The following is a 6,578-nucleotide window of genomic DNA, read 5'->3' on the forward strand; positions in this document are numbered from 1 at the left end:
GATCTTCTTTTCCCATTTAGTTCACTGGTGGATCTAACATTACATACAGTCTTTCATATAAAAAATACTAATGATGAAATAGAGAGAGTAGTAAAATGCTTTCATTCAGTATTAAAAAAAATACATTTTAGAAAATGTCAAAGACTTAATAAATGTAAATAAGGAGCAGACACAGGATACCTGTTTTCTAGGCATTTTGTTTGATGAAAAATTGAACTAAAGAATGCATATTTATATATTCATAGCGTTATAACTAAATAGTGAAGTTACTTGGTATCATCATCAATAACCTACAGTTTAGTTTAGTTTATTTCGGTCATTTTCAACTTATACAACTCAAATACACATGTAAATAAATAATAGATAAATAATAAGTCATTACTTTTGACGCACTGACAAACTAAAGCAAGATTAGACTTCAACCTACACCTTGTTTAATAATAAGCCTTAGCGTATTACACCTACCCTTTTTATATTCATGGTTTGTACAGATCCCTTTAGATTTATACACTGAAAATAAAAAAGAAGAAAAAAGAAATTTAGTTTAATTTAAATTTAATGACAACTTGTTAATATCAAACCATCCTTTTAAAGTTTTCAATTCCATTTCCACTGTATTCAGAAGCTGCTCAAAATCTTAACCCAAACAAAATAAATTTGTATCATCTGCAAACACAACAAACTTTAGTAATCTGTCTGCTTTGAGAAGTTTGCTCAGTGTTTGCTTGTTTAACTCCGCATAATTCCATGATTTATTCTCCTTTGATTTCTTTGGGCTAGAGATATCTAAACAAATTATTCAGGCCAACATGTATTACTTTTTTTCATTTATGCTTTTCAGGGGAGTTTCACTGTATGAGCTAATGGCTTCTTGCTCTATCCTGTTACATTTTTCCACTTGCCATTTTATATTTCCACAAGTACATCCAATCAAATACATTATCATAACTGAAACATGCTCACTTAATGTGTCAGTGTCGGTTTGTCTGGATGTTTGCTTTACTCAGCATATTCAATTCCTTGGTCCATTCCTACTTCTCCATCTGAATCAGCGGAACAACAGACCGCAATCCTCCTTGTGCGTTTTTTTTAAACTAACGCTGTCTGGTATGATGGAGGACTCACCCTTTTGCAAATAGGACAAAGGGAAGTGCTGAAGAATGAGGGAAAAGGTCCCTCCCATTTCCTTTTCATCCCTATCAAAAACATATTCTTAGTTAGTAGTAAGGAGCATGTTCATGTTTGTGATCTGTAATTCTGCATAGTACTACACAAGTAAAACAGCGTTTAATATTATTTAAGCAAATGAGCTAAGAGCACTTTGAGAATGAGTTGCAAAAAAAGCTGATGAGTTCACTTCTATGTGAATTAAAAAGTTTTGTAAAGTAGAGTTGAGGAACTTTTAAGATGCTAGAAGAAGATTTAAGATGTCATTATCAACAGAAGAGAAGTAAGGTTTCATCTTTTTGGAGTAAAATTCTAAGTGTGAGTGTGTATTCATAATCTGCACACAGTATTAAAAACCTTGAACAAATTAAATGACAGCTTCCTCTTGACTTGCTAGACTAAATTAAACTACTATGAGAACATCAAAGGCATGACATTCCATTGCCAGTTGCCCCAGTGCCCCTATACCTTTCCTTTCCATCCATTTATTCTTGCTTTCTTCAACAAGTGAGGGAAGTGAGAAATTAGGACCACAAATAGATACAGCAAAGAAAAAATAAGCAATAAGATGAATGTTGATTTTTTAGGCAGTAGGAAGCAGATAGAGCTAGACATGAAGAGAGAGGGGGACAATAATAAATATAGCTTCCTGTCTTATCTTTGGCCCAAAGAACAAAAAAATGGCGTGATTATTACATTAGTGTCCAAGCCCTTTGCTATGTGTCATCCGGTGTGTCCTACAGTAAGGACATGAATGGGAGGTAGGAGATAACCCCTTGACCTCTGTGATATGGAGGTTATTTTAGAATTCCAGGAAAGGGATGAGTGACCAACACCCTGATGCAGTCATTCTATGACCTACTGTGAATATTATTTTCAGCCACCAGTTACTGGTGCTCTGGTCTTTTAGTAATACCATCTACCACTTAATTTTTCAGAGTAGATGATAGTAAAATGTACTAATGATCATATTTAAAGCAGCATTAATTAAGTTTTTGGCCACTTAGGGGCAGCGGGACAACTTGCAAGCACAACAGAGCTATAACTTTTAAGTACAGCTGAAATCATTTATAATAATCCCTCTTATGTTTTTAAATTTTTTTTTAAAATGTATTGTTAATCATCTTGTACTTTTAGAAAAAGAAAAAAGGTCTTCAAAAATGTTCCTTTTTGTCTCAGTTTGAAGCTTCTATTTGGAAGGCTACTGGTAATACACTATAGGGAACTGAGACAAAGTAAACAAACTGCAGTGGCTACAAGTCATGGACAGACAGTGAGTTACTAACAGGGATTTTGAAGAGCTATTACTAAACCAGCATCTAACAGGACCAAAGAGATATTTTCAGGTATGTTAACATGCTGTTTAATGTACTGCAGCTGAGCAGCTACTTAACTAGCCTGCTAACTGACATTAGCGGTTCACTTTCCGGGGTGAATGTTTGTTTGGTGGCTCGTTCAACAAGCTAAGGTGCAGGACAAGACATGTTTTAATGTTTGGAAGTTAGATAAGAAGGAGACTTTAGCAGGAAAGATAATATGAGTTGTTGTTTAGAGTCTGTGGCTCTTGTGTAACAGGATGCTATCAGGCTCAGTGTGACCATATGCTCCATGGACGTATAAGGAGAACTGGATACAGCATTGGAGGCTGTATTCCTATGAAAGCTGCGGCTCAAGCCAAAAAAGCCACTTCCCACTGTAAAGAAATTACCCAGATGAAAACATACTGCACACACTCTTTGGGCCCCATGTGCCCATGGAGCATGCTCACCAGAGACTTCTGCCAGCTGAGACCAAGTAGGTCTATCTGCAGACTCACAGCATCTACATGATACACCCACTTGATTAGGTTTTGGCATGAAGAATGGGATATTTAGGGTTAGGGGTCAGGGTGTGTCGTGTAATAAAGTGAGTGTGTCATGTAGGTCTGCAAGACTGCAGATAGACTATTCTCGCTGAGACAGCTAACTTCTGGTTTAGCCCTCCAGCTAACTTGAATGAGAATAAAATAATTCAATCATGTGACTCCTTTAGACTTTTGAAATGTGATTGGACCAAATCGATCAAATTTTGATAGTGAAATGAATCAATTCACAGGGGTTGCAACGCTCAAAAAAATGTATCCACTGTTTTACAGCCACTCCTTTTGCCATGACTGTGTGTGGGAAAAATGCTTTCTAGGCCTCTGTTGGACTTTGAAGTTGTAATTCCACAGTTTGGCCACTATGTCAAACTGGCTTCAAAGTCCACTGCTGTTCCTGAGGGCTCGGTCTGCTCTGCTGTTATCACTTAGCTTTTATTCAAGATTTGCTTTGCTTTATTGAAATAAGGAACTCCAGCTGGCTGCATAAACGGATGATAGAAAAGTATTTAATAAAAATAATGTAAAACACAATCATGAAATCAAGAAATTTAAATTTCTCCCTTTTGGTTTCAGATTTTTTTCTCAAAGGAGAACACAGGACAAGTGATTAAAGAGCAGATACAGTATGTGCTGTAGCTACTAGACAAAAAAAGATTTTATTAAAGTTTTATTTCAGTTGGACTTAAAAAAGTTGATATGGTGAATGTGTCCAGGATAGTGGAGCAACATTAGCATTCATGTGGAATCATGTTTCTGGCCCCCTGATGAATGAAAGTCCAATGTTCACTCTTCTCCCATTAGCTCTGTTTTTGTCTCCACTAACTCCTGATGGAGATATCTGGCTCTTTAGCTGCAAATGCTCCACTATGCTCACCAACTACTCACCAACATTGTTTTTCTGTCATTTGGTGATGAGCAGGTAGTGAACAGTCGACTTTCATAGCTTTTTTGTGTCATTTCTCAATGGTGTTAATCCTAATTTAAAATTCTCTCTTGAGCATGACCTACAGTGAGTATCGTTTCTCGATATGGGGATTGAGTTAAATAATGGGAGCCTTATTAGCACACTGTACAAGAAAGAAACAGATCGCAACTCTTTTCTTCTGGCTAGAGTTCTAAAATATGATTTACATAAAAGTCAATTTTACAGATTAGGATGCCATCCTGATGAAAACTTCATATAGAACGCCCTGGGGATGAAACGCTTCCTAGAAAGGGGTTATGCTACTAAATGTATAGATGAGGTTTATCATATTGCTCTATCTAAACCTAAATCTGACGAATTGAAAAAGGTGTCAAAAAAGAAAAACATTGCTCAGTGTCTTGCATTACTACTTACACTCCTGAGGCTCACATTGTTAAGAACACTATCCTGAAATATTGACATATCTTGGCCACAGATCCAGTCTTAACTCAACATTTGAAGGACACACCTCTCTTTGTTTATATAAGAGGACTTAACCTGTGTAATAAATTGGTTATTGTCAACATATTGCCTAATTCCAAACAGAATCTCCTGGCTCCTCTTAAACAGGAAAACTATGCCTATGGCAACTGCGCCTAATGCCATAATACTCGGAGAACTAATGACTTTAGACATCCCAGGACAGGAAAAACCTGTCTACCTGTTGAAATGCCCATGTGATAAAATCTATGTTGGTAAAACTACCCATCCCCTTAAACAAAGAATTAGTGAATACAAAAGTTAAATAAGATGCAAAGATATCGGCTATCCTGTAGCCTGTCACTTTAATAACCACTCACACCCCCTTTATACTGCTGCATTTACTTGCTACCTGTTCATGCTTTGAAAAAGGTCTCTGACTGAAAGCTTGCTAATTAAAAAGAATCTTGCATAGATATTTGCACAGATTTTTCAATCAGTTTATAGCTTTTTTGCTTAAAAAACTGCTGCCTGTTGCAGCCAAAAATTAAAGCTGCAAGCAGCGTTGAACGGGCCCTCGCGCGCACGTTAGGCCGTGGCGCAATCGAAGGGCTTCTGTCACAGGCATGTGGATGTTTTCAGACCCGGGCTGTTTTTAGACAGTGCAAGAAGGATATAAACATCACTTCCTTTGTCCACTATTTTGCATGCTGCTGGGGCTGCTTTGCTGAAATTTCGTAGGGGGCGCTATTCAGCCAGTTTGCATCACTGATGGAATACTGTCATGTAGACATGTTGCGGACGGGAGTCTTATCAAACATGTAAAGTCTGGTGCAGACTGGAGCATGTACAATAAAGTTAAAGCAACTTCCTCTGTCATGGTGAAACATCAAATCTAAACGGTGTGAGGATGAGAACTTTCTGCAGGGTGAGACATGTCTGTGGCATCAAAATTATGCTTATGCTGTTTTGGGCCATTTCACTTGAATTTCAATTAGTAGATTGAAAGCTCTTGATGACTTTGTGTGTAAAAGAAATTAGTTCCCTAATTTTCATCATGTCTATTTTTTAGAAAAGTAAAGACTTTTAACCCACATGACCTGGTGAAAGTTTGATTGAAATGTGTACTGTCAGGTGTGTAGAGACAATAAGTAACTGCAGCTGGACACAGAAAAATACTCATACATTTAAATGGGGAGTGTGAGTGAACCGCTAGGTGCTTGGGCCCTAATAAAGGAAAAACTGCAGTACAGAGCTACAAATTTTAGTCTTGATTTTATTTTTCTGCAGCACTTTATCACTAAACTGTCACTCTCACTACATTTTTTCCCTTCCCCTCATAGGTCATCCCCACTACTGAATTATACATATAAGACTCATAATTATTGTAAAATAATTGATAATAACACCAAACTTCATACAAAGTTTGTATATAATGCACTGTATGTATATAGACCTTTCTGCTGTATCCTTCAAAAATGACCTCCATTTAACCGTGACACCCATCCCCCCACTTTTTTCCCTCCTTCTCCCTCTCAGCTGGAGAAAAGGATTTCAGAGTACTACATACTCTTCTTATGAAATATCCTCATAAATCCCATGACTTTGGCCAAATGTTACATTAAAAATCACATTTTAGTAGGAATTTTCGTCGTGAATCCATTGATACAGGTTTGAAAGTGGTCTGACTTATAGTTTAGACGTCAAAAGCCTCAGTTTGGCACAAAGTCAATGCCTAGAGATTGCCTCCCCATTGGTTTACATTGTAAGGTGCGATGTGGCACTCCAACTTTCGGGGCTTATAAAATCTAAACCGTTCGAGTTATTACAAAGTTTTTAATAACTTTTGTTCAACACAGTGTGATAAGTCATGTATTAAAGATTGAAGCCAATACCATTAACGCCCTAGGAGGAGATAGCATTTGTTCGGGGTCCAAAATTGGCACAAAGTCATACTTTGATGGGTGTATTGTGGACTTCCTGTTGGATTTAGGTCAGGGGTGTCGTGTATGATTTGTAGGTCTTGATGAGACAAATAATTGAGTTTTGGTTCAATCTCTCTACGACATTCCTACAGGCCGTGGCGGCCATTTTAGTGACATAGGTGGCGCTATAGAGCACATTTGGCTCAGGCCCTAATGATGCTGATGAGAGCAGTGAAAGTGA

The sequence above is a fragment of the Thunnus maccoyii genome, chromosome 2 (genome assembly GCF_910596095.1).
Source record: "Thunnus maccoyii chromosome 2, fThuMac1.1, whole genome shotgun sequence".
In the NCBI taxonomy this organism is placed as follows: Eukaryota; Metazoa; Chordata; class Actinopteri; order Scombriformes; family Scombridae; genus Thunnus; species Thunnus maccoyii.